General features: G+C 36.8%; 1 long non-coding RNA gene across 1 annotated transcript; it reads left to right on the forward strand.

The window, feature by feature from the left end:
- Positions 1–6,747: 6,747 nt before the first annotated feature.
- On the forward strand, positions 6,748–8,048 carry LOC125567920. The gene is made up of 2 exons (XR_007311903.1): positions 6,748–7,177; positions 7,744–8,048. It is a non-coding gene; the product is annotated as an uncharacterized LOC125567920 (long non-coding RNA).
- The last annotated feature ends 3,285 nt before the right edge of the window (positions 8,049–11,333 follow it).

Consider the following 11,333-nt stretch of genomic DNA (forward strand, 5'->3'; position numbering starts at 1 on the left):
AAGCCGGTCTTCTTTGTCATACTAAAAAATCAGATATTTAGTACGCTATTTTATCTGAACAATGTTATCATGACATGATTATGCTTTTCGTTTTGGTTTAAGTTCGTTTTCTTATTTTACTTTTAGGTAATACATTGTTTCAGCGTTTAATACCCGGCCAAAAGTTGTTTTAAGAGTAGAGCGAAATAAGTTGCATTAACCAATCCTAAATTAATGTCAAAGGCGGCGGACAAAAGGTGGGGGCGCCAAATGACAAGTAGGTGATAAACATGAACGAATTTAACGATGCAATTTCATGGAATTTATGTAGGCGTTTAAGTTTCCCTTTATATAAATCACTATTTTTTATGACAAATATGAAATCTCATTACTAATAATATAGTAGATGCCATGCTATCTATGCCTTCCCGGTATAGCTACCAACAAGCTTTCGAAAACACTAGGCGTCCTACAGCTTAGTAACCTTTGTACGCCTCTCTCGCATCACAAGACACTCATGTTCCGAGCATAGCTAATACTGAACCGTCATCAAAACGCAACTATAAAAGCAACAACAATACTTATAATAATCCAAAACTACAACCCCTTATCCTGCATTGATATTTTTTTATTTATATCCAATAGAATGATAGCTGAAGTTAATTGATTTTCAATTAAATTTCAATTATTACATTGCCTTGTATTACCGGCCGGCTCTGTGCGGTGCAGGAGTGAGTGTGTTAATTCTTAGAATATTATTGGAACTTATATAGCTCGCGTAACCTCTAATGGTTTCTCTGTGAGCTTCCTGTGATTGTTTTTTATTTTTTATCTATATTATCCTTTGCAATATAGTAGTAAACAAATAACAAATAGAGTAGTAAACAAATAACAGAAAATTAGAGATGAATAAAACAATATTTGAAGTCTGAGATTCTACTGCTTGTCTTATCTAATCGCACAAAGCTTATGGTGAACCCAAAAAGAAATTATGACGTTATATAGTTATCATTTGCAACGCAATATAGAAGTTTTACTCCTCAGATGATACATCTTGCCATCAGCCATTTACCATTCTTACGTTGCGTGGGGGATTGGATCAAGTTGATAAGCGAACAGCATGCTGGGAAGATTTTAGGAGACGCATGTTGATGTGATACCGAATTAAAACTGGAAAACGGTAGGTTCTGGAATCCGTGACCAGTTTCGCAATTCTACTTTTCACTTTTCAGGCGAATAAGGTAACAGACACAAGAAATTTCTTTTGTCCTTTCGATCTTGAATATACATTAAAATCCATTTTTGCTAGTCAAAATTTGTCAAGAGTTTAGAAAATTGTCCTACATTTTTCCATTAAAATCTAGCTTTTCCGTATTTTGCAATAGAAGAGGGAAATTAATTTTTCTATAGCTTTTTCTCGATTTCCATCTTCTCAAAAAGGCACGATTTTGCTGCGCGTTTTCTCAACTCTTACAAATACAGAAGCCTAAAATTAGTTTTTTTTCATTTCGAGGTAACAAAAAAAAAAACAAGAAAAAAGTTACGGGCCACTTTCGGCAATTCGGGGTGCAGGGGGTGCGAAAGCATTCCCCCACAAAGGCCAAAAGTCCACTTTCGGTTCTCAATAGACGTGATATTCGTAGGCAAAACTATTAAGTATAAGCTAGATCACTCTGGTATGTCATTAATCCATAAGTCAGACTTTATTTGTAGCCAAATCCGACAATAAACATCCCGTGGAGGTACTGCAAAGGCATGAAAAAAACTTTTTTTGTTCTGTCAGGCGTGGTCAGATTTTTATCAGAAAACTCCCTCATCCCCCCTCCCCCAGAAAAATTTGGTCCACCGGGGGCTCCAGCTTTTTCGGATCCCCCCCCCCCCCTCCCCCATCATAAACCATTTGACTGCACACAGAGAATTGATTGGTCACGTTGGTATGATTGACAACGCGCTATCAGACGAGAAATGGATTAACAAATTCTCGCGATCGCGCAACAAAGAATTCGGCTATAATCGTTAATTTTTGGGTAATTTGTAAAAAAAAAAGCTCTTATGAACTTGAGCCTCGAGATCCTTATGGCGGCTCTTAACATTTTGGAAAATATCAGGCTAAACGTTCGTATAAAAAAATCTTATTAAAAACGACCGCGAACATCAATAAATAATAAATGCTGCCCCGCTGTAGAGTTAGGCCTAGTTTATTCAAAGGCTGAAGCCACGAAGGGGAGAGCCTGATTTTCAGCCTATCAATAAAAGTTTCGCCTCAGTCGATTTATTGAGCGCACACGGTGATGGTATGAAAATCAGGCTGAGAGGGTGGGAAATGAGCAATTATTCTAGGTCTCGGGGAGGGTTACCCTGACAACTTCACAATGTGATTATTTTTCATGTTAAAAATGTAAAACATATCATCAGTATAGCAGAAGGAGGAGCCACAGGGACTCGAGATCCGCTGGGCCTTGGACATTGTGTCTTATGGGACATGGAAACATGCGTTCTATTGATATCGCGTTTCTCCAACACGTCATCCAAACGGAATTCAGCGCCGCGAAATCGTCTTGAGTTCGATAATATGGAGAAATTCAATTGTGCCCCAAGAGACTGTCCCACATGCTGCACTACTGTGGAGGCGTGGTGATATCACTCTAACGCAACTAGTTCCCTCCAGTTCCTTATTGTATGCCAACGATTGAGCGCGCGTTTTGAGCGGTCGATTCGCGGGCCCGCGGGGCAACACGAAAATCTTTCTGTAAAAAAAAACAACAAGAAGACGCGCGAAAATATATTCTAAAAAATAGGAATAATATATAGATTTAGGCACTGCCAAAAAGCGGAGCCAGCGTACAATCTATTTAAGCCATATTATAATCAATCAATCAATCTTTTATTGAATATTTTAAATGTAAGTACTATAAGGGAAAAGCTGAATCCAGAGGCTTATTAAGCTTAATACATATATGTATGTATATATGCAATGTGTGAGTGAAGCCGTTCATAGAAGAGTTCGTGATGCACAGGTGTAGAGTGGGATATGTATGTAGGTTTATTTTTTGTTGTTGTTTAACCCAGAAAAACTTGTTTGGGTGTATTTGTAGGTATCATCAATAACGGAACATTGAAGAATTGAAAACAACTATAGTTTTTTTTACAGCAAAATGGGTGCTTTTTTATTCTCTTCAACATTTAAAACCATATCAGCTCACAACACATTTCTATACATAAGCATATTGCTTTTGCCAGTGAATGTGCTTCATACTTGCCTACACTGTCCAAATTCCCTTTCTTCCTTTCACATTGCACTACTAGATTTTCTTGATTTTTATAATTTTCTTTCAATAAAAGGGTAATAAAAGTTATTTGGTAAAAATTAAAAATATTGGCTAAACAATTTTATCAACCTTATTTACTGTGTTTTTGGTTATTACATTAAGCGTCGAGTGTTCTTAAATTAAGCGTTAGTGTTACATTAAGCGGTGATACAAGACGTAGTTCGATTTTTAGAAGTTTGCGTCCAACGCTCGATCCTTGCTCAATCAATCTATCCCTGAATAACTTACGAGGGAGAGCTTTATTTTCATAACTAGAGGGGGAGGCCCTATATAGTTGATTAATTTGTGCCAAAAAAGCTCATCAATACAAAACGTGCCTTCCCCATGGATACCGTGGTAAAAAGCATCGAAAAACAAACAAGCCACGTCACACGATACGCACGTCTGCAGGATGTGAGCAGACGAATTGCCGAAATCGGACCGTGACTTTTTACTTGTTTTCTTTGTTTTCGCGAAAAAACAACTACCAGTAATTCTTGGCTTCAATATTTCTGTTAGAGATGTAAATTGCCCAAAGCAAAACCGCGCCTTTTGAGAGGATAAAAATCGAGAAAAGCTAGAGAAAAATTAATTTTCTGAACTCTTGACAAGGTTTGATTAGCAAAAAAACTGCATGTTAATGTTTTTCTAAGATCGACAGGAAAAAAGAAATACACTCTTTTTTTATAAGAACCTTTTTTATAAGAACGTCCAGCCTGAGATTTCACCTTGAAAATGCTAAGAACATGAAAAGGCTCAATTATTAGCAACACATTGCTTCTTTAGTCTTATGTGTTCTAAAATGCAGTGTTAAATTGTATCCACTAAATAAATAATAACCTTAAATATTATATTGCTATTGATCATTTGTGTAATATAATTTCTCCTCCTAATAATTCATTGGGTAATATATTTTATAAACACTAATATTTAAAGAGACCATGACACGAAAAATACATAAGCTTTTATAACAAAATATAGCTATCGATATTGATTACAGGAATTTTTGAAATCGTGTTTTGAAAACGTCTTGTCTTGGCGACTTTTTTTTGATTGGCTGACGTCAAGAGTTGTACACACTTGACGGGGTTCCAGTCGGACTTCGCTTGCCATTGTAGATTTGTAAAGATGAGGACGAGTATATCTCTTGTATTTTTTCTCTTTTCAAGACTTGGTAAAGAAAGATGATTACAATTTTCAAACAATGGATCCAAGAACAACTTTTTCCTATCACTAAGATAGGGAATTAATCGAAACCTGAAGTGAATGGAATGAAAAGACATCTCTGGAGTGTTTACTAGTTCGAGTCGATCAGTTCATTCAAGCAAATGAATTTCAACCGGATTATTTTGGCTTGTTTTGAGCACTATGCTTCATTTGTACCGGTAAGGATGAATGTTTTGATTATTAAAATATGTTCTATTGGATTGGACTTCATTTCAATGAATTTTTATTCGCAAACTGAGTTGTAGATATAATTACCTTTTTTTTCACGTGCGAATGCGAACGGCCATAAAAGACGGGGCGGGTAAAAACTTCACTAAAGTTAGTAAACTCACAAAAATACCAGTTTACTTCAAACAGCACCCCGGGGTGGAAAATGTTATAATTGTAATAATCTGATTCACTGCTGAGTCTCAAAGTACAACAAATTGCCGAACGGGAAAGCGAAATAATTTGTTTTACAGCGCCGATTGACAACATAATTTGATTCAGTCATTCAAGGAATGATATTTCTCTACATTAAAAACAGTCGAGTTATTGACAATAACCAGTCCTTACAATCGGGAGGGAGGAAGGGTAAACATAAAATTCGAATTTGTTCTAGAACCAAGAAAAGCACGGTGAAGGGTGAAAAGTTTTCTTGTGAGTGTTTTCTTATCGCACCGTACGCTTTGTTTTGCCGCCGTTGTTTTGCTAGTAAATGTACATTTGTGCGGTTGTTGTACATTCCCTTTCACTTATACCAAGTTTTGATGGCAGTTTTTCTTTTAAAAAACATTAAAACTATTAAGGGATTATAATGCTAGTAACATATACTGCATTTGTAGAGAATTAAATACAATCGAGTTTTTTTTGCTGTTTACTCATTGATGAGTTTTAGTCCTCGCATCTCAACCTTCTTTTTAGATTCTAGATTTCCAGTCGTTTCTCGAGTTTGATATCTTGACGTTTTTTATCTCTTTGTGTGGATGATTTATAGCTTGCTTCCCTTGTAATCTATAGGTTTCATTATTTAGTGCATAAAAGTTTTATTTAGTTTTATTAAGTTTTTTTTAGTTTTATTTAGTGCGTAAAAATGTTCTTCTAAGAGCGTGTTTTGTTCTTGTGACAATTCGCAATAATTATAAATTGTACGAAAAAAATTATAAACATTTTTTTCCCTGTATTGTTTGAAAGCATAGACGCTTTCAAAATATTTATTCTGCTTTGCAGAAATATAGATGCGTTACTTTTTGCCTTGTAATATCGTTTCGCAATTATTAACAGCGTATGTCTTATTGCTTTGATCACAATTGTGATCGAAAAAGGAGTGAGTTTGCCGAAAAGTTGGGTGATTCGCGCGCTAATGGTGTTCAAAATCTTTTTAAAAATATTAATAAAAATCACCGCTCCAATTGCTGAAGGATTCCTTATGGATACTTTGCTCAGGTTACACTCAGCTTTTTTCTGGGGAAGATTCGGAATCCACGATCAATTATATGTGTATTTTGGGTGGGGGTCGTCCTATTTTGTATGGGAATGTCTAATGTTTATCACCCACTTGTACAACTCTTGACGTCACAAGTGATATGCAAATTAGATATTCGGATGTCGCCGGTTTCATGCGAAAATTTGCCAAAATTGCTCATTTTAAAAGGATCAAAAATCAGGTTTCCGTCCGTTAGAGGAATTATTGTTGGGTATAACGCTACTATACTAACTAGTCAATTTGTCAAAATAAGCAAAAGAGGATTTCGTGTCACGTTCTCTTTAAGAACATCATTAAGAACATTTTCAGCCTTAATAAAATGCTGCAAAAATAAGAACGGCCCAGCCTCAACTGAAAATAAGACGTTTTTATAAAAAAAAAAAGAGTGTAATGAATTTCTTAAGTTTTTTCCAACCTCTCAGTTAACCTTATTCGCCCGAAAAGGGAAAAGTAGAATTGCCAAAACTGGTCACGGATTTTCTAGGCAATCTGTTCAGAATATTTTCGTTAGTTAGATTCACAGTTCGACCCCATGTTGTATTGCTTCATATTCTATTTCTAGAGTATAAGATACTAATGCATGGATAATTCTATTTTTGTTATTATTAGATTTTCAATATTTAAAATTGGTGGCATAAGTATCATAAACTAATACGCTAAGAAAGAATACCCATACGAACGTGTTGGAAAAACTTCGATTGCATTTGACCCAATAAGGCAGAGAAAAGCGGAGGAAATATTCGTTCTCTTAGGTTATGGTCTCTTGATTAAGCTTATTAAACGGCAAATATTCCCCCAAAGGCTTCTGGTGTAATTTTCGCGATACTTAATTTTAGCGTCACTTTATTTTCGCGAATCTTTTAAAATCGCGAAATTAAAGTGACGCGAAAATAAAGTGTTATAAGGTAGCTCATGTATTTGATACCCATGAGGCATTGCGGACTACAACACATGGATTCTCCTAGTTCAGACCAGCTCAGAATATTTCCTTTTCTGGAAACACAAATATGGCGGCCTAAATGGATAATGACGTCATCATTCAAGCCCCTCGCCCATTACCGCCGGGAAGATATATTTTTCGCTTTAAAAGCTTTTCCTCGTCGATTTTTGCAATTTTAGAGCAGCCAGTGTGTTAGGATATCTTCCCAAGATATCTCGTGCAAGGCTTCGAAGCGATGGAGTAAAAATGTGGAAGATGGTAAGTATTTATTCGAAGGGAATTGGAGCTCTGCAGCGCCATGTTTGACCGATTCCGAACCCAAACACATGTAGAAATTTGCCAAGATCTCTCTACAATAGTTTTTCTGGGCTTTGAAAACAATAATTCTGGGAATAAGGGGTTATGTAGCTTTCGAAATCGGTATGTCTCTATATGAGACGCGACGCCAGTTGCTGGGACGTTTGGCTTCTTTAAACAATATCGTGTTGAGCTCTGCACATCACCGACATAAATATAGGAAACAAGGGGCCCCCCTACACTGTCAAGTGGACTGCTTCGATTGATAGCTAGCCTAGCCGTATTTATTGCTATCATTTTTTGCTTTTTCTGGCTGATTTTAAAACCAGAAATCTTATACAGCGCTGCCAAAGTTTATTTTTAACTAGCTAAATTGAGTAAAAATAAAATTAGTGTGTGAGGCTATAGTTTCAGTTTGCTCCTCTGCAATAAGGCCATCATAAATAATAAGCTACTGTACTCTATAAATCAAATTGAAAAGAAATCCCTCCCTCTTTTCTTAATATAATTGTTACAATTTATTTCAGATATTGACCATGGCAAAGAAGATAAAGATAAGTATATAAGGATGGACAGAGAGATCATTGAATTTTCTCCTTCCTATTCCACTCTTTGTGATAAAAAACTTACTACTATTCTTTTTTTTGAATATTTGTTTTATTTGTTCAAACTATGTGTTATTGACTATTACACTTTTTGAAAGTATGGTTACAAACTGACCCCCCAGTTCCCCCAGACCCCCCATGCTCTAGGGACATTGTCAAATATTTAGATTTATGAGTTATACAAAAGATGGGCTGGTTGGTACAAGCCAATCAAAAAAAAATTCAAACTGTGTCTTCTATTTGTTTTATTTGATATTCTGTATACCACATGCTTTTTGTGTGTAGGAGATGAGATGATATAAGCTTATACCACTATTAAGTCATTAAAACAAATATGAGATACTGTTGTGTCAGGTCATTTTCTGCAGTGGCTGATCCAGGTGTGGTTCTGTGGTCCAATGGTCCAATCCTTTTTTAGCACAAAGCTATTGTAATAGTTTTTATAAATTGGACCACCTTTGAAAAATTCTAGACCCCGAATCAATTTTTAACAGCGCCTGCACAAGGCAATTTGAAAACTGAATGTTCATGATCGACCGGCAAACTCGGACGGGCTGCATATATAACTTATTGAAACTAAACACAACACACCGTAAGGCATGTATTTATGCATGTATTATGAGCTTCGGAGGACGCAACGAAAACCATTTGCAGTACTGAGTAGTCAACTCCAGGGTCAAGAATCCATGCCTGCTTGTCCACCGTTAAGTGTGTCTTCGAATTCCAGTATAATTACGCTTCCAAGCTGTAATTCAATCGTGATGACCATCATCCTCGCCGTCATATATTGACTATAGCGAATCGGACTTTCCCACCGAACATAGCCATTCGAAATTTAAATGTTTACCACATCTTTGCTGTTTTATGCTCATATTATCGTCTCTCTATGGCCGCCATGTTTTTTTTTTACTTAGGTCCAGCTAGTGTTATGACGTCATCTTACAATTTGATCTGTGATTGGTTGTGATTGGTTTTAATGTTTTGATGCCCCGAATGTCAAAACAAAAAAAGTGTTTCCAGAAAAGGAAATATTCTAAGCTGAAGACCTGGGACTCTCTTTGCGCTCGACATTCTGGACTAGGATTCTCCGGGTGCAAACTTATTTGAAATGGATGTAAAACAATGAACGCAATGTATAGTAGCCTATAAAACCTAAATGAGCAACGCATGATGAACCATCCATCAGAGGGGATTCAGTGGTGGGGCATGAGGACCCCGCCTCCTATTTTCAGATAATTGGCCTAAAAAATTACAAGAAATATAACAGTATAAGGAAATCCACGGAAGAACATTGAATCCCCCTCCTTTCTTGAAACTCTTGCTTCGCCCCACCCCCCCCCCCCCCCCCCTTTCTGGAACTCCTGGACCCGCCCCTGACCATGTAAACCAAACTCGCAATGCATTATGGTCGAAGAAGTAAATGATATCAATCTGAGAAGATTGATTGAATAAAGATAACGGCAAAATGAGGGAAATATAACTTAATAACTCGCATGGATAATCCGGAAAATTAAAAAGTAGTTGAAATAAATACCACCTACCCGTCAAATACAGAATAAGAATGTAAACCACGGTGTTATATTGTGCCGGCATTGTTAAGTAAAAGAAACTTTTCTCATAAAGTATATCAGCATCAAACAATAAAGAACTGTCAAAGTACTAATAAAGACGCCTTCCTTTCTGAATCCGTGTTTATCTAGCACTTGTCAAATTAGTGACTGATCGGTAAACAATTACAACTACCGCCACGAAATACAGGGCTTCTAACAACTCGATGTACTCCAACGAAACAGGTTACTGCCCTTTGTTGGATTTCTTTCTAGATGAACAGACGGATGAAAGTTGTGAGATTTTGCTATTATTTTTTTCTTTCCAAAACGACTATAGCTAAGAAAAGAACAAAATGCACATTGTTTAACTAAACATTTTAAATCAATCCTCTACTAATCATTTTCCTAAAGGCGTGAAATGAGTTCTTTTTAATAATAATTTGTCTATTGGTTTGATGCACTGTGTTAATTAGTGTCCAATTGTAAACAATGTGATCTAGGTTTTGAGACGCCTTATTTTAATTAATTGAGCTCGTAAATCATACCGAGAGCCTGACTCTAAGTACTTGAACTCTTGCGCTATTGGGTCTGATACTGACGTATCGCTGGCAAAAAAAGAGCAAATTACATTTTAACTTGGGGCAATTACCGAGAAATCCGTCTTTGAGAAATGATATTGAAAAATTACGCTATCTTCTTTTATAGAGCTGTGACAGACGCCTGACATTCTTGCTTCCCTAGACAGGTTTTACAGAAAACGTCTTTCATCCCCAAAATAAATTCAAAAGATAGTTCAATATAATCGTAAACGCACCGGGATTCGAAATACAATGATTCATCGATCTCAAATTTAAACTAAACTTACATAAAGTATGATTCCCTACTTTTTTAACTTGTAGCGAAACGCCTTTTTCGTCCTAACCAAAAATTCTCAGCATTACAAGCCTCTTAAAGAAACTCTCTATCTTTGATTTTCTAATAGTGTTAAGCAGATTTCCTCTGACTCACCTTAATCAGATTAAGTTCACCTTAGTCACTATGCTAAACTTGGACGCTAGTAGTTCTAATATCAGTATATGCTTTCTGTTGGCAGTCTCTTGCCGCTGTCTCTCGATGGTCTGGATTCCTGATATTTTGTTTGTCAAAGACGTTAAGTCACAATCCCCCGGATATTAGTTATTAGCTGTCGATGTTCGCCAAGTCACTCTTCCTTGTCTGATAGGTGGACTTGTGCTTTTTTTATGCAAAGTGTTTTACGGTAAGGATAGACAGAGTACTCCAGTACGTCAAATAACAGACGGGCAAATTTGCCTGCACTAGCAAACGTTTAGATGGTCAGTCTTGGGTGTTTGCAGCAAGGAGTGTTTTTATTGGGAGCAGATGTTGCGGATGTTTATTGACAAGTCGGTCAATTTGGTAAGTTTGTCTCTTTTTACCAACTTGCCTTGTGCCGTGAGACAAGAGCTGAGGTGGGTCGTATCTTCAACCACATGAAGCCCGGAAGCCACAGGAATACCGAGCTGAGCGCCACGGACTGGGCGTGAATGTAGGAGATTTGTTATGCATTGAGGATGCAGAAATGTTTCTCTTTTTTAAATCATTCGTGGATTTAAAAACGCCTTGCTCGATATTTTGTATAACCTCAAGAATTGCATTGTTTACATGCCCGCACTCAGGATTTCTCTTAGGGGGGTGCGAAATCCGAATGTGGACCTCATTTTTCCGAGGGGTGGGTGTGTGGGGGAGTGGGTGAGTTTTCTGATACAAATCCAACCACCCCCGAAAGAACAAAAAGGATTTTTTTATGCCATTGCAGCATCTCCACGGGACGTTTTTTATCGGATTTGACTACAAAAAAGTTTGACTTATAGATTTATGACATAACAGAGTGATCTAAAATGCCTCCCGTCCCCACGTATCCGTTTTCGTTTGAAAATGCAACCTTTTTGTTAAGGATACGTG

The sequence above is a fragment of the Nematostella vectensis genome, chromosome 6, assembly GCF_932526225.1.
Source record: "Nematostella vectensis chromosome 6, jaNemVect1.1, whole genome shotgun sequence".
NCBI lineage: Eukaryota > Metazoa > Cnidaria > Anthozoa > Actiniaria > Edwardsiidae > Nematostella > Nematostella vectensis.